Source organism: Ornithorhynchus anatinus, chromosome 4 (genome assembly GCF_004115215.2).
Source record: "Ornithorhynchus anatinus isolate Pmale09 chromosome 4, mOrnAna1.pri.v4, whole genome shotgun sequence".
NCBI lineage: Eukaryota > Metazoa > Chordata > Mammalia > Monotremata > Ornithorhynchidae > Ornithorhynchus > Ornithorhynchus anatinus.
Window position 1 is genome coordinate 79,715,371 of NC_041731.1, and position 25,349 is coordinate 79,740,719.

The 25,349-nt window shown below is 42.0% G+C and overlaps 1 protein-coding gene across 1 annotated transcript in view; it reads left to right on the top strand.

The window, feature by feature from the left end:
- Positions 1-25,349, top strand: part of NEK7 (NIMA related kinase 7) — a 227,255-nt gene that overhangs the window by 145,210 nt on the left and 56,696 nt on the right.

A 25,349-nucleotide genomic window follows, 5' to 3' on the forward strand; every position in this document is an offset into this window, starting at 1 on the left:
AACAGATGTGCACTCCCTCAACTCTTCCCCGCCTATCTTACCTAGCTGCTGTCCTACCACAACCCAACCCACTTCACTCCTCTAGTGACAACCTACTCACTGTCCCTGGATCTCGTCTATCCTGGTTCTGACTCCTTGTCCACCTCCTCCTTCTGGTCTGGAGCTCCCTCCCCCTTCATATACCCCAGACCACCACCCTCCCCACCTTCAAAGTCCTATTAAAATGATAATAATACTAATAGTATTCGTTAAGTGCTTACCATGTGGCAGGCGCTGTTCTAAGCGCTGGAGTGGATACAAGCAAATTAATAATAATAATAATAATGCTGGTATTTGTTAAGCGCTTACTATGTGCAGAGCACTGTTCTAAGCGCTGGGGTAAGCACAGGGGGAATCAGGTTGTCCCACGTGGGCTCACAGTCTTAATCCCCATTTTACAGATGAGGGAACTGAGGCACAGAGAAGTTAAGTGACTTGCCCACTCATGAGTCCTGACTCCAAAGCCCGTGCACTTTCCACTGAGCCACGCTGCTTCTTAATTGGGTTGGACACCTTCCCTGTCCCACATGGGGCTCACAGTCTCAATCCCCATTTTACAGATGAGGTAACTGAGGCATAGAGAAGTGAAGTGACTTGTCTCCTCTAAGAGATCCTCTCTGACTAGGCCCGTTTTTCCCCTCCTTTCATTTACCCATTTGTACATTCCAAGCGCTTAGTACAGTGCTCTGCACATAGTAAGCGCTCAATAAATACTATTGAATGAATGAATGAATTTTCCACACTTGGGCCTCTACCTTTTAAGCACTTAATATTCACCCCACCCTCAGCTCTTCCATACATATCCATAATTTCTTTTAATGGCTGACTCTTCCTCAAGAGTGTAAGCTCCTGTGGCAGGAAATATGTCTACGCATCTTCCAAATCCCAAGTGCTTAGTAAGTGCTCAAGAAATACCATTGATTGATTGACTGACCACTGCCCTGAAGAAAAGCAAACTTCACTTGTCTAGAGAAGACGACGACAGGTAGCTGGGTGGTAGTAGGAAATCAGATTGAGAATGAACCTGGATGAAAAGAGTTGAAGTTGAAGCCATGAAAGAATAGTGCCCACACAGTGGGTCGATCATTCATTCATGCATTCAATCATGTTCATTCATTCATTCAATAGTATTTATTGAGCGCTTACTATGTGCAGAGCACTGTATTAAGCTCTTGTAATGTACAAATCGGTAACAGAGACAGTCTCTGCCCTCTGACGGGTTTACAGTCTAATCGGGGGAGACAGACAGACAAGAACAATAGCAATAAATAGAATCAAGGGGATGAACATCTCATGTTTATTGAGTGCTTAGTGTGTGCAGAAAACTGTACTTAGCACTTGGGAGAGTATGATATAACAATAAACCGACTGATTCCCTGCCCTCAACAGGCTTACAGTCTAGAGGGGGAGTGTAGATCTACAGTCTAAATCATTGCCGGCCCACTTTTTCAGCTTGGTTTTTATTTTAACTGCCATCTGGTCCTCTGTCCCTGCTCCTTAGTTGTTTACTTTGGGTTCATCTTTTGCCAGGCCCCAGCTATTCTTTTCTTTTTTTTTATGGTATTGGTTAAGCAGTTACTCTGTGCTGGGCACTGTACTAAGCACTGGGGAAAATACAAGATAGGTTAAACACAGTCCATGTCCCATAAGGAGTGGCACAGTCTTAATCCCTATTTTACAGATGAGGTAACTGAGTCACAGAAAAATTAAGTGGCTTGCCAAGACCACACAGCAGTCAAGCGGAGGAGCTGGGATTAGAACCCAGGTCCTTCTGACTCCCAGGTTGGTGGTCTATACATTAGGCTATGCTGCTTCCCTTCTGTAGTCTTCTCAAGTGGTTCCATGAAAATAGAGTATTCAACAAAAGAGCACTGAACAGAGAATGATTTCCCTGAGGAAATAATGTTAAGTGCATTAATGAGTTCTCAAGATCCAAGCGATTCATTAAAACATTGTAAATACATTGATAAACAGTGATAAAACCACAATATAATTCCATGATCAAAGAGCGATGTCATTCTGTGAGCCCCATGTGGAACAGGGACTGTGTCCAACTGGATTATCTTGAATCTCTCTCACTGCTTAGTACAGGCACATATTAAGCGTTTAATAAATACCATCATCATCATCAAGTAATGGTGACTAGACTTTAAGCTTGTGGTTGGCAGGGAATATAATAATAATAATAATTATGGTATTTGTTAAGTGCTTACTATGTACCAAGCACTGTTCTAAGTAATCAGGTTGTCCCACGTGGGCTCACAGTCTTAATCCCCACTTTACAGATGAGGTCACTGAGGCACAGAGAAGTTAAGTGATTTGCCCAAGATCACACGGAAGATAAGTGGTGGAACTGGGATTAGAACCCAGGTCCTTCTGACTCCCAGGCCTGTGCTTTATCCGCTAAGCCTTGCTTCTTCCCTAAATAGCCCTGTGTGGTTGGGAACAGTTTCCTTGTTCCCTAATTACACTCACATGCTGAAGAGATCATGCTTGATGGCAGAACTGGGTTTATATATATATGTATGTTTATATATGTATATGTAAGTAAACACAATATTGAATTTTCTGCATGCTCATCATCTTATGGCATTTGTTAAGCACTTACTGTGTGTCAAGCAGTGTTCCAAGAACTGGGGTAGAAACAAAATAGGTGGGACACAGTCTCTGTCTCACCTAGGGCTCACAGTCCAAGTTAGAGGGAGATGGATTTAATTCCCATTTAATAGATAAGGTAACTGAGGTCCAGAGATGCTAAGGCACTTGCCCAAGGTCACACAGCAGAAGAGTCACGGAGCTAGGTGTAGGATCCAGGTCCTCTGACTTCCAGTCCTGTGGTTTTTCCACTAGGCCACACAGTTTCTCATCTCCTGTGGGAAATGGATTCCCATTTCCCTTTTTTACCCAACCTATCAGTTCTAAGCTTCAAGAATTCGGTGAACGTAATTCTGGATTTGTCCTGAGCAGACTCCTCATGAATTTTTAGAATTCAGTCATATTGTAGACTTAGCCTACATTAAAAAAAGAACTTAGTTCCTGATGTACCTTGACTGTTTCTGTGTTCACGCTGCCTAGTTCAAATGAGTGTGTTTTTTTTAATGGTATTTGTTAAGAACTTACTATGTGCCAGGCACTGTACTAAGCGCTGGGCCAGATACAAGCTTATCAGGTTGGACAATCTGTGTCTCACATGGGGCTCACAATCTTATTCCCCATTTTACCAATTAGGCAACTGAGGCACAGAGATGTTAAGTAACTTGCCCAAGGTAACACAGTGGCAAGTGGTGGTGCTGGAATTAGAACCCAGGTCCTTCTGATTCTCAGGTCTGTGCTCTCTCTATTAGGCCACATTGCTCTTCTTTTGTAGAGGAGCCTTTTGATATACCTTTAATGGAAGGCTAATTTTTAATGTGGGAACTTTGTTTTTTTGATGTGCATGTTACCTTTATAAGACACCATTAAATATGAATGAAATACTATGGTGCACTTTGAAGTTTATTTTCTTCATGGAAGTGTTTTACTAGGGAAGCAGTAGGGCAGAGTGGATAGAGCACGGGCCTGGGAATCAGAAGGTCATAGGATTCATTCATTCATTCAATAGTATTTATTGAGCGCTTACTATGTGCAGAGCACTGTACTAAGCGCTTGGGATGAACAGGTCGGCAACAGAGACAGTCCCTGCCGTTTGACGGGCTTACAGTCTAATCGGGGGAGATGGACAGACAAGAACGATGACGATAAATAGAGTCGAGGGGAAGAACATCTCGTAAAAACAATGGCAACTAAATAGAATCGAGGCGATGTACAATTCATTAACAAAATAAATAAGGTAATGGAAATATATACAGTTGAGCGGACGAGTACAGTGCCGAGGGGATGGGAAGGGAGAGGGGGAGGAGCAGAGGGAAAGGGGGAAAAGAGGGTTTAGCTGCGGAGAGGTGAAGGGGGGGTGGTAGAGGGAGTAGAGGGAGAAGAGGAGCTCAGTCTGGGAAGGCCTCTTGGAGGAGGTGAGTTTTAAGTAGGGTTTTGAAGAGGGGAAGAGAATCAGTTTGGCAGAGGTGAGGAGGGAGGGCGTTCCGGGACCGCGGGAGCACGTGGCCCGGGGGTCGACGGCGGGATAGGCGAGACCGAGGGACGGCGAGGAGGTGGGCGGCGGAGGAGCGGAGCGTGCGGGGTGGGTGGTAGAAAGAGAGAAGGGAGGAGAGGTAGGAAGGGCCAAGGTGATGGAGAGCCTCGAAGCCTAGAGTGAGGAGTTTTTGTTTGGAGCGGAGGTCGATAGGCAACCCCTGGAGTTGTTTAAGAAGGGGAGTGACACGCCCAGATCGTTTCTGCAGGAAGATGAGCCGGGCAGCGGAGTGAAGAATAGACCGGAGCGGGGCAAGAGAGGAGGAAGGGAGGTCAGAGAGAAGGCTGACCCAATAGTCTAGCCGGGATGTAACGAGAGCCTGTAGCAGTAAAGTAGCCGTTAGGGTGGAGAGGAAAGGGCGGATCTTGGCGATATTGTTTAGCCGGCTCCGCCACTTGTCTGCTGCGTGACCTTGGGCAAGTCACTTCACTTCTGTGTGCCTCAGTTACCTCATCTGTGAGCCCCACGTGGGACAGGGACTGTATCCAACCCGATTTGCTTGTATTTACCCCAGCACTTAATACAGTGCCTGGATTCTCTTCCCCTCTTCAGAACCCTACTGAGAGCTCACCTCCTCCAAGAGGCCTTCCCAGACTGAGCGTCCCCTTTTCCCTCTGCTCCCTCTGCTGCCTCTCTGCCCCCCCTTCACCTCCCCTCAGCTAAGCCCCCTTTTCCCCTCCTTTCCCTCTGCTCCTCCTCCTCTCCCTTCCCCTCCCCTCAACACTGTGCTCGTCAGCTCATTTGTATATATTTTTATTACCCTATTTATTTTGTTAATGAGATGTACATCCCCTTGATTCTATTTATTGCTATTGTTGTTGTCTGTCTGTCTCCCCCGACTAGACTGTAAACCCGCAATGGGCAGGGATTGTCTCTATCTGTTGCCGAATTGTACATTCCAAGCGCTTAGTACAGTGCTCTGCACATAGTAAGTCCTCAATAAATACTATTGAATGAACATAGTAAATACTTAATAAATACCATTATTATTATTATTACTAAAAAAGGGGGAAATGTGTAGACTTGCAAAAGGAAAAATAAAAAAGCATAATATATTTAAAAATGCCCAAACTACAGAAAATCAATTTATTATTTTTTACGTACTCTCAGTCGAGATTAGGTAATCCTATTGCAATGTATAGTGTTAGAAAAAAGAAACACTGGCATAACGAAGCGGTAATGCCATCTTGCTGTGCTTTGACTGAGGCTCCAGAGAATGACATATATGTGGTGACTCAAAGAGGAAATATTTATCTTTAGAGGTCTCATAAATTTATCTTCAGTATAATGCAGGAGGAGCTAAATGTAATTGCCTCAAGGCACAGGAACTAGGGCAAGGGAGGTGGAAGCTTTCTGTCTTTTTGGGAGATTGCTTGCATTTAGGCCTCGCTGGGCACTGACATTGCTACTGACTTTGAATGTTTTGTTCAGTTGCTAATGCTCCAGTTCACACCTTTTGCAGTGGTGGATTGGGTTGAGCCACTTTCAAAACAGAGGGATGGGAGGATGAATCAGCTGGGAGGACCACTTGTGTTGGTGGGGTGGAGCCAAACCTGACAAGGAACCATTAATGATTCAGTCAATCACTGGTATTTATTGAGTGCTTCCAATGTGCAGAACACTGTACTAAACGCTTGGGGGAGTGTAGTACAACAGAATCAGCAGACACGTTCCCTGTCCATCATGAGTTTACAGTCTAGAGGGCAGCCTATTCAGCCATTAGCTGGCGGGCAAGGAGAGCAGCCACAAAAGATACGTTTTCTGGACTATTCTCCTGAGATTTTCAAAAGCGGGTGAGAAAGAGCATGGCCTAGTGGATGGAGCACGGGCCTGGGAGTCAGAAGTACCCACGTTCTACTCCTGGCTCTGCCACTCGTCTGCTCTGTGACCTTGGGCAAGTCACTTCACTTCTCTGTGCCTCAGTTACCTCATCTTTAAAATGGGGATTAAGACTGTCAGCCCTATGTGGAACGTGAACCGTGTCCAACCTGAGTGGCTTGCATTTACCTCAGCACTTAGGACAGGGCCCAGCACATAGTGTGTGCTTAATAAAACAAAATAAAATAAAAACTACTTATGGTAAACATGAAAGCACTGCTGCTTTCTTTTGTAGATGTGAGGACTCATGCCAAAACTAGCCCCCTCATATATTTCCATCTATTTGCCTTCTGTCTAGGATATCTACACAGGTATGTGGTGACCCCCCACCTCATCTTCCCATTTCTCTTCTTCCAACCCCTGTCCCTTCGTCCCCCAAATCAAACTGGATCATTCATTTATTCATTTAATCGTATTTATTAAGCGCTTACTTGTGCAGAACACTGTACTAAGCGCTTGGGAAAGTACAGTGCAACAATAAAGAGTGACAGTCCCTGCCCACTCGTACTTGACCTCATTTAAGCACTACTAACTCATTTAATAAGTCTGTCACTGTGTAGCGAGAAGGGTGAGGACTTTCCAGTGTTATTCATTTTTTCCCTCTGGCCCAGGTGAATCATCAGAGCTATCTGATTTCTGCTTTAGAGACTCCTCACCCCCACTGCAAAACTTTACAAATGACTACTAAAAAAGCCCTTTGGAAAGAAATAGAGCAATAAACAATGCCAAAGTTATTAAAGTAAAAATGCAGTTATCGAGCGGATGACAGCTCCGAATAGCACCTAGCCAAGATGAGGGGAAGAGCAAACAGCGATTCTTGCGGCAAGGAAGAAAGTCTTTTCTGAGAGCTCTTTTCCTAAAATTTGAACTCCGGTCGGAGTTAGGGAGGTGCATGGCTGACTATAATAAAAGTACAGATCATTGCCCAAGGTTAAATGAAAAAAATAAATGATAAAGTGTGGAGAAAGCTATTAAGTGGACTGAGTAATTGAAGATTTAGGCTTTTGACTGGCAAAAGGAGCCTTTTGCTCCTGCCTAATCTTGTTTCTCCTCCTGCCCCTCCCACACTATAAACAAAGATTGTTGCGACTAGATGACTCATTGGTGCAGTAACTGCCATTTCAGTGCCCTGAAAAAAACAAAAACAAACAAAAAACTAATAAAGGATTGAACTCAAATGTAGTTCTCCACACCGTTATGGGCAGGGAATATTTCTGCCAATTCTGTTAGACTGTACTCTCCCAAATGCATAGTACAGTGCTCTGCACATAGTAAGCACTCAGTAAATACCATTGATTGATGGATTCTAGTCCTTTGGTCAAATGCCAAGTCCCTAATCTAGGTCAAACCATTGACCTTGGTCATCGGATGGACTATCCACTCTTAGATTTTGATTCCCTTCTCTCTCCCACTTTCTAGAGAAAAGTGGGAAGCTCCTAGAAACTGATCTTGGTCTTTGCAGGGTTGGCCTTAACTTAATTCTAGTCTTCCCGAAATTAGCACCCAAAACACAGAAACCCCTTCAGGATCGTATACAGACAGATGTCTGGGACACAAAATCACCTTGAGAAAAGCTGAAGGCCTCCGACTGGTACACGCATGGCACAGACAGGACTACATGATCAAGAGACCTTAGCTGGAGCATCCGGAGAGACAGCTATAATAATAATCATTATTATTACGGTATTTGTTAAGCACTTACTCTCTGCCAGACACTGCATTACTCTCTGGAGTGGATACAAGCAAATCGGGTTGGACGCAGTCCTTGTCCCAAATGGGGCTCTGTGTCAATCCCCATTTAACAGATGAGGTAGCCGAGGCACAGAGAAGTAAAGTGACTTGCCCAAGGTCACACAGCAGACAAGCGGCAGAGACCGGATTAGGACGCGTGACTTTCCGACTCCCAAGCCTAGGCTCTATTCACTATGTCATGCTGCTTCCTATGGGAAAGCATACTCACTGATTCCCACATAGATAGGCAGTAGAGTTTACCCAGCCTGGAAATCCTGTCTCTTTTCAGTTCCTTTCTTTGCCTGGCCCAGGCTTGGCTCTTGCCATTGCCAGTTTGGCCCAGTACTCGCTGAACACAGAGGCCACGGCGCCTCCACAGTAGAAATACTTAATGCCAAGTCTGACGTGAGTGAAAATGCCTACCAGGAAGCTTTGTGATGCTGGACTCTCGCATGGACTGCTGAAACCAACAATGTGAGGAGACTCTTCATGTTCCTTGGAAATCAATTCCCAACCATTTCCAGTTGGTGCCTGGCATTTTCAGTTCAGTGGTACCATGGGGTCCCACCTAAATCGAGGGGGACGAAGAGGTGAGGGATCATGGGAGGTCAGAGTCCATTCAAACCTGGCTCAAATTTTGTTTGATTTGGATCGTACTCTCCTAAGCGGTTAGTACAGTGCTTTATGCATAGTAAGTGCTCAATAAATACTACTTGTCTGTTGTGTGACCTTGGGAAAGTCACTTCACTTCTCTAGGCCTCAGTTACCTCATCTGTTAAATGGGGTGAAGACCGTGAGCCCCATGAGGGACAGGGACTATGTCCAAACTGTTTGCTAGTCTCCACCCCGGTGCTTAGTACAGTGCCTGGCACATAGTAAGTGCTTAGCAAATACCACAATTATCATTATTATTATAGGGAAGCAGCATGGCTCAGTGGAAAGAGCACGGGCTTGGGAGTCAGAGGTCATGGGTTTGAATCCCGGCTCTGCCACTTGTCAGCTGTGTGACTGTGGGCAAGTCATTTCACTTCTCTGGGCCTCAGTGACCTCATCTGTAAAATGGGGATTAAGACTGTGAGCCTCACGTGGGACAACCTGATTACCCTGTATCTACCCCAATGTTTAGAACAGTGCTCTGCACATAGCACTTAACAAATACCAACATTATTATTATTATTATTAATTGATTAATCCTACCAGGGACAGGGGCTCAGATCTTGGGGGCTTTCCTAGCCTGTTCAAAGCTCTGGAATAGAGCATCCCTTTGTTAGAAGAGTGTGTCATGCTTCCATTTAGTATCAGAATTTGGTCCCAGCCAGCATGGGATTTTTGGACAAACTGAGACAATCCCTTTATTAGTTATGGCAATCCATCCATCACTGGTATTTGAGCGCTTACCATCTGCAGAGCACTGTATTAAGCATTTGGGAAAGTACATGTTAATATGACAACAGCAATATCGTTCTTATTATTCTATATTAGCTTCAGGCTGAAATACAGTGCTAATAATTTAGAGAAAAGAACATGTCTTTTTCCTCTACTTTTTCTTGCACAGAGTGAACTTTCTACATTTTCCCTTCAGCTACCACATCGGCAGAAATAAAGTCATAGAAAACATTTTCTTTTTTTAATCTTAAAATATCTAGGGCACATTTAAGTTTAATATTTCTCTCGTGCAGCAAGAAGTGATGTTCCCTCAAGATGGAAATTAACAATGAATAATTAGAGTGAAACACCCTTAGAAATTTTTTTTTCAGCGTCGAGGAAACAAAACGTTATCTTTAAAATGATCAGACATGTGCAGTGTAACAGGGTTTATAAATCTATGTTTTGAAAAAGAAAATTACAGGACTTAGTGTCTTGAATGGACATTTAATAATGGTGGTATTTGTTAAGCGCTTACTATGTGCAAAGCACTGTTTTAAGCGCTGGGGGGATACAAGGTGATCGGGTTGTCCCATGTGGGGCTCACAGTTTTAATCCCCATTTTACAGATGAGGTCACTGAGGCACAGAGAAGTTAAGTGACTTGCCCAAAGTCACACAGCTGACAAGCGGCGGAGGTGGGATTAGAACCCATGACCTCTGACTCCCAAGCCCGGGCTCTTTCCACTGAGCCACGCTGCTTCTCTAGCAACATTTCTATTGCTTGTGTACAATATATAAAGGGTGCACCTCTACCATCATCATTTTAATCAATTTTTATCATTATTATTAATAAAAATTATGATGAAATAATGATGACAATAATCATGATGACGGTTGTGTTATTTATCCAACGCTTACTATGTTCCAAGCTCTGTACTAAGCACTGGAGTAGATATAAGATAATTGGTCCTTGTCTCAGATGGGGCCCACAGTCAGGTTAAATGATTTGCCCAAGGTCACACAGCAGGTAAGGGGCAGAGCTGGGATTAGAACCCAGGTCATCTGACTTCCAGACCTGTACTGTCTCTGCCAGGTCATGCTGCTTCCTAATTGTGTACCTGGCTTCCATCCCCTTCACTCCACAAATACCTCTCTTTCAAACGCAGCGTGGCTCAGTGGAAAGAGCACGGGCTTTGGAGTCAGAGTTCATGGGTCCGAATCCTGGCTCGGCCACTTGTCAGCTGTGTGTCTTTGGGCAAGTCACTTAACTTCTCTGTGCCTCAGTTACCTCATCTGTAAAATGGGGATTAAGACTGTGAGCCCCACGTGGGACAACCTGATTCCCCTGTGTCTACCCCAGCGCTTAGAACAGTGCTCGGCACATAGTAAGCGCTTAACAAATACCAACATCATCATCACGACTGTGCTCCATCTTGCCAAATGCAATGGTCTCTACTCCTTCCTAATCCTCTTCGACTTCTCAGCTGCCTTTAACACTGTGGACCACCCCCGTCTCCTAGAAACATTATCCAACTTTGGTTTCACTGACTCTCTCCTCTCCTGGTTCTCCTCTTCTCTCTTTGGTCGTTCATTCTCAGTCTCCTTTGTGGGCTCCTCCTCTGCCTCCCAACCCGTAATTGTGGGGATCCCTCAGGTTTCAGCTCTGACTCCCCTTCTGTCTATACCCTCTCCCTTGGAGAACTCATTCTCTTCCATGGCTTGAACTACCACCTCTATGCGGATGAAACCCAAATCTATATCTCCAGTCCTGCTCTCTCTCCCTGCCTCCCTCCAGTCCCTCATCTCCTTCTGCCTTTAGGACATCTCTACTTGGATGTCCTCCCATCACCTCAAACTTAACATGTCCAAAACAGAGCTCCTTGTCTTCCCAACCAAACCCTGTCCTCCACCTGACTTTCCCGTCACTTTTCCATCCAGTCACTGTCAATGGCACCACCATCCTTCCTGTTTCACAAGCCTGCAACCTTGGTGTTATCTCTGACTCCTCTCTGTCACTCGACCCACATTATTCAATTCATCGCTAAATCCTGTCGTTCCCAACTTCACAACACCACTAAAATCCTCCCTTTCCTCTCCATCCAAACTGCTATCACACTAAAACAATCACTTATCCTAGACTGCCTGGATTACGGCATCAGCCTCCTTGCTGACTTCCCAGTCTTCTGTCTCTCCCCACTCCAGTGGGGGTATAAGTTTAAGTTTAATATTTAAGTTTATTTAAGTTTATTTTAAGTTATTTTAAGTTTAAGTTTATTCACTTCACTCTGCTACCCAGATCCTATTTTTTACAAAAACATTCAGGACAAGTCATCCCACTCCTCAAAAAACTCCACTGGTTGCCCATCCACCTCTGCATCAAACAATAACTCCTCTTGACTGGCTTTAAAGCACTCCATCACCTAACCCCCTCCTACCTCACCTTGCTTCTCTCCTTCTACAACCCAGCACACACACTTCAGTCCTCCAGTGCTAACCTTTTCACTGTGCCTCAATCTCACCTATCCTGGGGCCAAGCCCTAGCCCACGTCCTGCCTCTGGCTTGATACACGATCCGTCCTTAAATCTGACAGACAATTACTTTCCCCACCCTCCAAAAGCCTTATTGAAGAGGCCTCCGAGAGGCCTTCCCAGACTAAGCCCCATTTTTTCTCATCTCCCACTCTCTTCTATATCACTCTGATTCGTTTCTTTTGCTCTCTGCCCTCTCCCAGCCCCCACAACACTTATATACATAGCTGTAATTTTATTTATTTGTATTGCTATCTATCTCCCCCCCCTCCTCCCCCCCTCCTCTAGACTGTAAGCTCATTGTGGGCGGGGAATATGTCCGTTTATCGTTGTATTGTACTCATCCAAGTGCTTAGTACAGTGCTGTGCACACAGTAAGTGCTCAATAAATACAGTTGAATGAATGAAAGCAGAATAATAGGCCCGTGAAAGCACACAATAAAAAACACAGTCCCTGCTCTTAAAGAGTATACAATTTAGTGGCAGGGGAAGGTGCGTACACATTGTATGGATATAGTGAAAACATTCAGAAAAACCCAGATTCAACCGATAGCAATAGAAATAAGCAACCCAAACATACACTTTCATACACATACAAATTATTTGTGTAGGTGACTCTTGAGATATCAGTAGGGGCGCATCCAACTGAGGAATGCCTTCTGGAGAAGAGAGCTTTTTCTTAACGATATTTGTTAAACGCTTACTGTGTGCCAAGCGTTGTATTAAATGCTGGGATAGATACAAGTCAAGCAGATTGGCAGAGTCCCTGTCCCACCTGGGACTCACAGTCTAAGTGGAAGGAGTTGGATTTAATCCCTCTTTTTCAGACAAGGAAACTGAGGCCCAGATACGGACGCAGCAGAGAAGTCGTGGAACCAGGATTAGAACCCAGGTCCTGTGACTCCCAGGTCCATGCTCTTTTGACTAGGCCACACTGCTTCTTTTTAAAGGGCATTATAGGCGAGAGGAATGTCGTATGGCCGATTTGAGGGGAAAGAGATTCCAGGCAGGGGGAAGCGTATGTTCAGTGGATCAGAGTGGGGAGTTGAGAGTAAAGTTCAGTAAGAAGGTTATCTTAGGAAGAGTGAACAGTGTAAGCTACACTGAAGCAGAAGAATCTAAAGTAAAAGTAAGAGGGAGACAGCTGGTGAAGAGACTTAAATCCATTTCATCCAGGCTTTACCGGTACGATTACAATGGGCTGAAAAAGCAAATGTGGGAATGGGGAAAATGACGCTTGCTTCGGGAAGCATTCCTGACGAACCATTTCACCGACCAGCAGTCACCCTCATTCTGTCGTCCAGAGTGGCAGTGAATTGGGGAGAGAGGAGGACAATGGACACCTTGGCTTTTTATAGTTTGTTTCTGCTCTAAATTTCTAGGTAAAATGAATTCTCAGGGGTTTTCTGGGGAAAATTGCCAAGAAGAATTTGATTCTGTGGGGAAAATCAACTTGAGATGTTAACTGTAAGAAGCTGTGCTTACATCCTTCTTGTCAACCTCCTCCTTTTACTTCTTATCCCGAGTTGGGTGCTGTCCATGGATGATTGATCCAGGTTCTGCCTTCCAACCAAATGGTTTCTGTCACGGTCCTCACTCTAGTATTGGAAAGACTTGCTCATTCTAAGGAACAGCAAAACCTAGTGGATAGAGCATGGGCCTGGGACTCAGAAGGACCCGAGTTCTAATCCCAGCTCTGCCACTTATCTGCCATGTGATCTTGGGCAAGGCACTTCACTCTTCTGTGCCTCAGTTACCTCATCTTTAAAATGAGGATTAAGGCTGTGAGCCCCACGTGGGACACAGACTGAGTCCAACCTGATCGGAGAGAAACAGCATGGCTAGAAAGAAGCAGCGTGGCTTAGTGGAAATAGCACGGGCTTGGAAGTCAGAGGATGTGGGTTCTAATCCCGGATCTGCCACTTGTCTGCTGTGTGACCTTCCTCTCACTTCTCTATCCCTCAGTTTGTTATCTGGAAAATGGGGATTAAAAGTGTGAGCCCCACATGGGACAACCTGATTACCCTGTATCTACCCCAGCGCTTAGAATAGTGCTTGGTATATAGTAAGAGCGTAACAGATACCATAATTGTCATTATTTTTAGCTTGACTCTACCCCAGCACTTATTACAGTGCCTGGCACATAGTAAGTGCTTAACAAATACCATAAAAAAGTGGCAACAATGGGAAAACCTATTGGACCAGATTCTGCAGGTGACTGTCATTTGCTCTGCACTTCAGTGTTCATTTATTCCATATCATCTCAGCTGGCAGGAGAGTTCCCACATCTCTGAAATTGGCTGTTTAGGTCCACGAAGTAGTTTACCATTCTGAAAAATCTGGGCCAGTAGGCTTGTGGAGGTGATCACTTAATGTGGCCCTGATATACGGTAGTTGGCTACCTGTCAACCCTATACTCTATATTAATTCATGTGTGAGTGCAATGCAGAACATTGTACTGGATGCCTAGTGTGTGCGTGGCACTCGGTACAGGGTACAGCTTAACAAATACCATAATTATTATTAATACAATAAAAGTAAAGTATAGATTCTGCTTTCCAGACAATCATAAATCATATGCATAAAGTGGGAGCAGGAGGAATAATATACATTATAAACATAGACTATTAATAGCAAGAGTATGTAAAACAAATCGATAAATAGCCAACTCAGTTACTTTAGCTGTGAAATGGGGATGGAGATTGAGATCCTCATATGGGACCTGAGCTGAGTCTAACCTGGTTAGCTTGCATCTCCCCCAGTGCTTAGTACAGGGTCTGCCATAGAGTAAATGCTTAAATAATATCACAATTATTATCTGTTTATAGGCATAAAAGCTTAGGGTGGCTTTTGGGATGGCCTGATATCAGCTGGGTGAAAATCTGATCTTATTGCCAGCATTTGAGGAAACCACTTCTGCAGTTAAAGCTATCTGAAAAAGCAAACGGTGACTCGATTGTGTTGATCTGTTGCAACAGTCGGGTGTCCGGCATGGGCATGAGTTGGCACTGCTGGCCCCAGAGCTTCTGATCTTATATCGTCTGTGGGCCAGGTGGATACTGTGGGCCATATGGGCACTGTCCATCCCCTACTATTACACGGGGCTGAGAAGCAGTGTGGCCTAGTGAATAGAATACCCACCTAGGAGTCAGAAGGACCTGGGTTCTAATCATTCAGTCGTATTTATTGAGTGCTTATTGTATGCAGAGCACTGAATGAAGCCCTTGGAATGGACAATTCAGCAACAGATAAAGACAATCCCTGCCCAACAGCGGGCTCCTGGCTCCACCACTTGTCTGCTGTGTAACCTTGAGCAAATCACTTTGGTGTAATGGATAGAACACAGGCCTGGGAGTCAGAAGGTCAGGGGTTCAAATCCAGACTCCACCACCTGTCTGCTGGGTGACCTTGGGCAAGCCATTTCACTTCTCTGTGCCTCAGTTACCTCATCTGTAAAATGGGGATTGAGATTGTGAGCCCCACATGGGACAGGGACTGTGTCCATCCCGATTTGCTTCTACCCACCCAGTGCTTAGTATAGTACCTGGCACATAGTAAGCGCTTAACAAATACAATTACTAAAATCATTATCATTATTATTATTATTCTCTGAGCCTCAGTTATCTCCCAAATGGGTTGAACTTTCCATGTGGAACAAGGACTTTGTCCAACCTAATAATAATAATAATAATATTGATAGTGATATTTTTTAGCTTGCAGTCTGTGAGTTAATTTAACTGTCCCTAGCTCTCAATTCTCCCAACCAGACCCACTGCTCATGCTTCCTACGTGAGTCTCTCCTCTCAGCTTCCACAAACCAGTCCCTCCTCTCCTGGCACCTCTGCTTAATTCCTTGGTTTATGAGAAGCTGCGTGGCTCAGTGGAAAGAGGCCGGGCTTGGGAGTCGGAGTCATGGGTTAGAATCCCAGCTCTGCCACTTGTCAGCTCTGTGACTGTGGGCAAGTCACTTAACTTCTTTGTGCCTCAGTTCCCTGATCTGTAAAATGGGGATTAAGACTGGGAGCCTCACGTGGGACAACCTGATTACCCTATAACTACCCCAGCGCTTAGAACGGTGCTTTGCACATAGTAAGTGCTTAACAAATACCAACATTATTATCATTATTTATGTCACCCGTCTTTCTGATCATGCCATCCCCTCAGCATTCATTTAATTTTCTGTGTATTCGTTAGTATCTATTATCTTTATTTTTTTCTCACCCTTAACTGTGGTACATTTGTCATTCATTCACTCATTCATTCAATCCTATTTATTGAGCATTTCCTGTGTGCAGAGCACTCTACTACATCTAAATCTCCTGAGACTTTAAGCCTGTTTTGGGGATTTGTGTTTGGTATTAATGTTACATCATTTCTGATGTGTCTGTCTCCAGTTCCTTAGAGAAGCAGCGTGGCTCAGTGGAAAGAGCACGGGCTTTGGAGTCAGAGGTCATGGGTTCGAATCCCAGCTTGGCCACTTGTCAGCTGTGTGACTTTGGGCAAGTCACTTAACTTCTCGGTGCCTCAGTTACCTCATCTGTAGAATGGGGATTAAGACTGTGAGCCCCATGTGGGACAACCTGATTCCCCTGTGTCTACCCCAGCTGTTAGAACAGTGCTCTGCACATAGTAAGCGCTTAACAAATACCAACATTATCATTATTATTATTATTAAACCACTTAAACTCTTAGCTTGTGCCTCCTGAGCGGGAGGGAGACTGTCTAATTCCCACTTGTGTATTCTCCCTCAACGCTTATTACAGTACATGGCACATAGTATGCGCTTCTTAAGTACAATTACTTCTACTGCCAAGTCTGTGCATTGGGATCCATAACCTTTGGACATTTGATATTCACCCAACCCTCACCCCATAGCACTTGTGTACATATTTTTAAGTTATATATTACAAACTACTTTATTTATTCTTAGTAATGTCTGTCTCCCCCGCTAAATTGTCAGCTTGTTAAGGGCAGAGAACGTATCCACTAATGCTGCTGTATTGTATGCTCCCTAGCGCTTAATACAGTGCGAACTCATTAAATTCCATTGATTGATTATGATTGATTACTGTTTTCTCCTACTTCTAATGAGTTCTTGGAGGGCAGAGGCTTGTCTTTGACTTTTTATGATGTGTTGCCCAAAAAGGTACTATACTACTGTACCTCTCAGTAGGCATCTGATAAAAACTGTTGATCAGAAACAGATTCTAAGCCCGAGAGCCTTGAATAATTTCAAGTGATTCAAAATCAAAGGGTGTGATTAGGATCATGATATATGACACTGAATTTTTTAGGCTGTAATTGAATTTCAATGGAAAAATACCTAAAATGTGACGAGACAGCTAGTTTTAAGCCACAACTTATTAAAGATAAAAAATGCGGCATTCTCATTAAAGAAGAATTAAATTAAAATGTTCAGCATAAATCATGTTTTCTCAGAATCGTGTTTGGCCTTCTGCAGGGGATATATAAAATGTACACAGGGTAAATGGATAAAAAATGTTCAGGCATATCTGTGATAACTGTGTAATATTCATTAAAAATAATTTTTTTTTCAAAATCCATAATGTCATTAGTAATTCAGTGGATCATAGTATTTAAAATCGCATAGCCTATTTGTGGTGGTTTTCTTAAAGAATAATAATACAGAAGAAGTATAGTTGTGAACTGTTAACAGTTCACATAGCATTTCTTTTCCAGCTGCCTGTAATAGAGCCCCTGCCTAATCTATGGCTTCGCTGATCTTGATTTACCAGTTTTCTCGAGGGAATTCCTTGACAAATTGGGAAAAGAAGTGTTATTATTTTATTTTCTTGCTGCTAAATAAATCCTAGCTATGTTGGTAACTTAGTGTTATCTCCGGGGCTCTAAAATGATGTGTTTTCTGGGTCTATGACTAATACTTTTAAAAATTATTTTTTATAAGAGGAGAGTGTGATGGTTTTGTCCACAGTGATGAAAAAGTTAGGAGGAAAAGTGAAAAATTCCATTTTTGCCATTTTGAGTTTCAGGTGCAGATGAGTCATCCAGGTAGAGATGCCTTAAAGCCAGAAGAAGAAATGAGATTATATAGCAAATGAGAGGTCAGGGCTGGAGATGTAGATCGAGTTATCCACCCAAAGGTAGTGTTTAAAACTATGTGAGTGGATGAGTTTCCCAGGAGAAAGAGCAATCAGATATATAAAAAGGCAAGAGCTAGTGAAATAACTTAAAGCTAGCGGCCAGGATTTTTTGAGGGAGAAAAAAGTGCATAACGTTAAAAGTTTTTGAAGATTGGGGGTGACAAATTCCCAAATAACATTATTGGGAGATTATCCAAACTGAAGAACACAGTTGTAGGCTGAAGAGAGGTTAGAGTTAGGAAGACCAATGAGGAGCCTGATTCAGTAGCCTCCTTGGGAGAGATTGTAAGCTCGCTGTGGGGAATGTGTCTGTTTATTGTTGTATTGTACTCTTCCAACTGCTTATTACAGTGCTTTGCACACAGTAAAGGCTCAATAAATATGATTGAATGAATTGTTATATTGTACTCTCCCAAGCCCTTAGTACAGTGCTTCGGACACAGTAGGCGCTCAGTATTTATGGAGGTAAAAGGTATGATCCCTGCCCACAAAATTTGTAATCCACTTGGTGAGAAAAATCCATAACAGATCTGAGAGCCTGTGATATCTCTGCTAAATAAAGCTCTTCTTAAGTCTCATCATCAGAACACAGGTATAGAATAAGATCTTTGTTGTTGTCTTAGGCTTTTGATTCGTGTCCAACCCATAGCGACGCCATGGACGCATCTCTCCCGGAATGCCCCACCTCCATCTGCAATCGTTCTGGTAGTGGATCCATAGAGTTTTCTTTAGACCTACTTAATTTAGTACAGTGACGGTACAGGGTTGCATTCTTAGTAGAACCTTCTGTGCTTTGAAAAAACATACAGGGAGGAAGCTTTGCATTTTTACAGTGAGTCTGTACTAAGTCTTTGCACATTCTGTTGCTGTACATTTCACTTTTAAGAGTTCTTCTGAAGATAAAGAAGGCATTCTTGTTCATAAAACAAAGGGACAGATCATTGAGAGATGGTGAAGTTTCCATCCCTGGAGATTTTTTTTTTTTTCAAAGTAACTGTCCTGGTTCTTAGTTAGTCATCTACTTGCCTGGAGGCAGGGACTGAGTCATTTGACCTCTTGTAGTACCATCCAGCTTTGGATATTATGATTCATACTCAGTAGTCCCCTTCTGTTCCTTACTAATGCCTGTCGGCTCATTGTTAGCAGAAGTAGTATTTCAGAAGTATCAATCAGTGCTATTTATTGAGCGCGTACAGTCTGCCCAAGCTTTATATTAAGCGCTTGGGAGATTGCAGTACGATAGAGTTGGGTAGATATGATTCATGCTGGCTAAGAGCTTAAGTATATTAAAAGGAAATTAGGGATAAGTTCCAACACATTTCCACAGTTTGGCTGTTATCCACATACGTGCATGTATTGATGGAATTCATTGATTCATTCATTCAGTAGTATTCAGTGTTTACTGTGTGCAGAGCACTGTACTGAGCACTTGGGAAAGTACAGTGCAACAATAAACGAACACATTCCCTGCCCAAAGTGCTTTCCTAACTACACATATAATTTTAGGATACTGCAGACGGAGATAAAAGGGAGAAATGTGAACCAGATCCCAATCCAACAATCAAGTCATATTGATTAATGATTATGATATTTGTTAAGCACTTATTGTATGCCAGGCACTGTACTAAATGTTGTGGTAGATGCCAGATAATCTGTTCGGACAAAGTCCCTGTCCCACATTGGGCTCATAGTCTTAATCTCCATTTTACGAATGAGGGAACTGAGGCAGAGTGAAGTTAAGTGACTTGCCCAAGGTCACTCAACAGACAAGTGGCAGAGCTGAGATTAGAACCCAGGCCCTTCTGATTTACAGACCCGTGTTATATCCACTAGACCGCACTGCTTCCTCACAAGGAGCTCAGAGTCTGGAAGGGGAAACAGACAGCGGTATAACAGCAGCAGAGAAGCAGCATGGCTCAGTGGAAAGAGCCTGGGCTTGGGAGTCAGAGGTCATGGGTTCGAATTCCGGCTCTGTCACTTGTCAACTGTGTGACTCTGGGCAAGTCACTTCACTTCTCTGTGCCTCAATTCCCTCATCTGTAAAATGGGGATGAAGACTGTGAGCCCCACGTGGGACAACCTGATGACCCTGTATCTCCTCCGGCACTTAGAACAGTGCTCTGCCCATAGTAAACGCTTAACAAATACCAATATTATTATAATTAAACAAATTACTGATAGGTACATAATTGCTGTGCAGCTTATGGTGCAAGGGTGACACAGAAAGGAGTGGAAGTGGAGAAGAGGAAATGAGTTAGTTGGAGAAGGCATTTAGGAGGAGGTATGATTTTAATAAGGGTTTGAAAGAGGAGTCTGTGAGATATGAAGCTGGAGGGAATCCCAGGCCAGAGGCTGGAAATGGGTGAGGGGCCGGCCGTGAGATAGACAAGATCGAGGTACCGTGAATAGATTGGCACTAGAAGAGCGAAGTGAATGGGTTGGGTTGTAGTTGATCAGAGAGGTTTGGTAGGAGGGGGCAAGGTCATTGAGTAGTTTAAAGCTAATGGCAAGGAGTTTCTCTTTGACCCAAAGGTGGGTGAACAACCTTGGAGGTTCTTGAGAAGTGGGGAAACATGAATGCAGTGGTTTTGTAGAAAAATGTTGGTATTTTTTTTTAAGCGCTTACTATGTGCCGAGCACTGTTCTAAGCGCTGGGGGAGATACAGGGTAATCAGGTCATCCCACGTGAGGCTCACAGTTAATCCCCATTTTACAGATGAGGTAACTGAGGCACAGAGAAGTGAAGTGACTTGCCCACAGTCACACAGCTGACAAGTGGCAGAGCCGGGAGTCGAACCCATGACCTCTGACTCCGAAGCCCAGGCTCTTTCGGGGCAACAGAGTGAATTATTGCCTGAAGTGGGGAGAGACAGGAGGCAGTGAGGTCAGCAAGGAGGCTGATGCAGTAATCCAGATGGGATAGGATAAGTGCGTAGAGGAACACGGTAGTAGTTTGGATGCATGGGAGAGGGTGGATTTTAGCAGTGTTGTGAAGGTTGAACCGACAGGATTTGGTGACAGATTGAATACGTGGGTTGAATGAAAGAGATGAGTTGAGGACAATGCCAAGGTTACAGACTTGTGAGACAGGGAGGGTGATGGTGCTCTCTACAGTGATGGGAAAGTCAAGGGAAGGGAATATGAGGAGATTTGTTTTGTACATGTTAAGTTTGAGGTGTCAGCAGAATATCTACATAGAGATGTCTTGGAAGCAGGAGGAAATTTGAGACTGCAGAGGAGAAAGAACAGGGATGGAGATGTAGATTTGTGAATAATCCACGTAGAAATGGTAGTTGAAGCCATTGAAGTGAGTTCCCCGAGGGAGTGGAGAATAGAAGGGGATAGCTCAGCACCATTGCTTTAAATAGAAGATTCCCATCATCATCAAATGTGTAAACCTCAGTATATACATAACTTTCTGTAGATATCCAAACAAACATCTTTAGACATACAATATTCTTGAGCGTGTACATCCACGATTCAGCTCATGGAGCACAAATGGAGAGTTTGCCCCAGCATACAGAAAGAGAGTGGAGGTAAATTTTCCCAATCCTGAATTTTAAGGCACTGCTCAATTGGTCGATTCATTCTCATTCATTTCCCTGTGAACATAGGCCTCTGGATTCTGAGAAATGTATTTCATTCGTTCTTTCAATCATATTTAAAGTATTATTTTTCCATCTTATTCCCTACTTAGGGTGTTGTCCAACCTGATTATTTTGTATCTGCTCCAGTGCTTATTTCAGTGATTATTATTATTTTTGTCATCACCATCATCATCTCAATGCTGCGTCTAGTAGAGGTCTGAAAATTCTCTCAAACTCATTACTTGTTGAAATGAATTCTAGAATGGTGAAACAGGTAGCAGAGCTTTCAGGCATAGAGCATTTGAACTTCTCTAAGCTTGCAAGGAAATATGGAGCAATTTTTAGTGTATCAGTTCTCTAAATCTGAGTATCGTAATTATAAAATTGTGAGGAAGCAGTGTGTCTCGGTGGAAAGAGCCTGGGCTTCGGAGTCAGAGGTCACGGGTTTGATTCCCGGCTCTGCCATTTGTCAGCTGTGTGACTGTGGGCAAATCACTTAACTTCTCTGTGCCTCAGTTACCTCATCTGTAAAATGGGGATTAATTGTGAGCCTCACGTGGGACAACCTGATTACCCTGTATCTACCCCAGTGCTTAGAACAGTGCTCTGCACAGAGTAAGCACTTAACAAATACCAACATTATTATAAAAGCTGATGAATACTTGCCACATTTAGCCTTATGTGCCACTAATATTGGTTTGAGTTTCATCTGAAAGTGTTTTTAGCCATATGTATTGTAAGCTTGTTGTAAACAGGGAATGTGTCTGTTTATTGTTATATCGTACTCTCTCAAGTGCTTGTACAGTGCTTTGCACACAGTAAGTGCTGAAGAAATACAATTGAATGAATTTCAGCTATGTGCTGTTTGGGCAACATGTGACCCTTTTGGAGATCATATTACATATAATTAAATTTTTTTTAGTGAAAATCCCTTATGATCATATGGGATTTTAAGGTAAGCGTGAGTTGAGGAATTTTTCTATTGCTAATTTTGCAGTGAATTTTCTCTGTTCATTTTATTATGTTTTTATTTAAATTGGAAGAGTTATAGATGATATAATACTGATTTATATAGTTGATATTAAAAGGCTATAATTAACAACTTTGCATGGGAGAAATTTTGGATATTTTTAAAATAACAAATAATTTGCCTTTAAGTATATTTTTCAGTTCTGTCAATTTTCTACCTTTTGTAAAGATGCGATCTCAGACAAAACTAATTTGAATTTCAGATATTAACAGTGAATTAATTTTTTTTAGTCCTCTGAATTCTTCAGAAAAATTGTGCAGTGCAGTATTATGAAAAATAGTCATCCTCATAGTAACAAGATCAAATGATATTTAAGGTTTAATAAAAAATCATTTTCTAATTATGGCACATCATTTTATATTTCTGCCATGACATATATGACATTTTAAATTTTGAGTATAAAATAAAATTTTAAAAGTCCAAAATAGCATTTTAACATTCCTTATCTTGCTTAGAAAAAATAACAACTGTACCTTTGCTGTATTTACAGAAGGGTTTTTGTTGTTCACTTTGTGAAGAGTTCTACATTTTGTAGATATAAATTCCATCAGTGATGAAAAGGTTAAAGTTTTTTTTCTAATCTTTTTATCATCTATGTGCCCTCTTCAAGAGACAGCCAACAGTGCCACCATCAGAACAGTTAGATTTTCTCACAAAGAAACTAATTACAGGAGATTTCTAAACCTGGACATGTACACAAATCAGGTTGTCGAAACTATTGTATCTTTCTTTTTCATTTGTGTATACTTAGAAGGACATTAGGAAAAGATAACATCATCTTGAACCTTTATCTAAAATTTTTCTTGTCAGGCTGCAGGTAGGCCAAGAGAGAGAGAAAGAGAGAGAGAGAGTTTGAATGATCAAAATTAATATCAAGCTATTTTCTAAAACTCACTCTTAATATTGCTTTCCGAATTGATTTGGCTTACATATTCACCTTTCACTGTTGTCTTTCTTTTTTGTACCGCAAAACATGCCATTGCAGGAGAAAGAATACAATTCCCTTCATGCCTCCTCCCGCCCACCCCTCCCCCCAAAACCCCAAAACATTAGGCAAAATATAATCCTCCTATGGTTTATTTCTTAGTTTTAAAAAGGTTGCATTTTGTTTTCATTTTAAATAAAAGTAGTTTATTAAGTGTCCTGAAGAAAATGTTCACTTTCTAAATATAATAGTACTGAACTCTTATGTGTACTTTTATGCTACTCTTACTCCTTTTATATGCTTATGTATAAACTACACAACTCTATTAAGGACATAAATTGGCTTTTTTAAGAGTTGTTTCTATAGTTGCTATGTTTGGAATGTAAAAGTTGAGAGAACTTGTTGAAACCATATGAACCTTTTGTTCCACCATATGCTGGAGTGAATAAGACAAAGAAAAAGGAAAAAAAAATCACATTACACTTTTTAAATTTTATAATAAAAACAACATATAAATGAGGGCTATTTTAGGAATTTTGTGAACAGTTTTTAATTACTCATATTTTAAGTTTGTTTATATTCAAAACATCTTAAAATTTTCATCAACTACAAAGTGTTTATGATTGTGACACATTCAGAATCCATATTAATTCTAGGAAGTATGCCTTATGCACCTATACTTACATAGCATTGTGTATTTGTTTTTAAATGAAAAGAAACCTGATCTCCATCTTTCTGTTGACATCAAACGATCTTCTGATATGCTAATCCAGCTGTGGGGAGAACACATACATGCACAGGGTTTATTTGGATTCATTACAATCTGAGTGAAAATTATACATAAAGAATTGATTTAGACACGTGCTTCAACTGAATGAAAACCGATGTCAAAACAGTCAGGAATTAAAAATAGTCTATTTTCAATATTGAGAATCTTTCATTTATTAGATTCATATTTTCCCCTTTTTATCTTCTTTTTATGAAATCTCATAATGAAGTAAGATCTCAGATCTTTTTTCTTTATTTTTTTCTTCCAATACCTATAGTCACCATTGTTCATTCTTAAAAATTAACTTGGATAAAGTGGTACCTATATTAAAAGAGGAGATGGTTATTTTTAAATCAACAATTCTAATGAGGATTAAATTGCCCTCATTTAAAATATTTCCCTTGTTCTCTGAGCCATGGGCCGACAGAAATCGAATTGCCTTTTCTTTTACATGGGATAGACAGGTGGCGGATCTCTTTGCCATAATTTCCATTCCAGTCTGCCCTCATCTGGCAGCAGTGCTAAACATGGTCAAATCCAGGTGTTTAGCCATCATTTGAGCTATATTTCTGTAGTACTAAATAACTGAGTTGCTGGTATACCATTTGAATATATGAGGTTTCCAGGAAAAACATATATTGCTAAATTTAGCATAAATAACACCAACTGTTCAGTTGATGTGCCAGTTTGAGAGAGGGAGAAACAAACAGTGCACATATATGGATAAACATTTCTGTAAACAATATCTCTTCATTTTTTGAACCTGAAATGCTTATTAATGGGGATAATATACATTTTTATGGTTTTCAAAGAGTGTTTTTATAAATCTAATAAATCTTTTCCTTGGCCGTATGAAGATTGGCAGTGGAAATAACATTTTTTCTATAGCATTTGTTTTTATCATGTGAAGCTCATGACTTGTGACTAAGATTCATTCTGTTGGTAATAGATAACTCTGGGTGGACATTCTTGTAGTAACTTTCCCTATACATCTGCCCTGTATCCCCAGTTGAATGCCTTTAATTCTTAACTCTTGACCATTCTCTGAATCCTTCCCATATCATAGCTACTGCTTCATTAAGTTAAAAGCGAAGTTTAGTCTTAGACCTTTAAGTATTCTTAATCATAATGCCAAATACAAAGTAAGTGGAAGTGTAATATATATATATATGTGTATATTACATTTATATGTCGCAGGAGGTTCTGTATTTGGGAGGGGAAGAAGTTGTGCTACTACGTAAGGCAA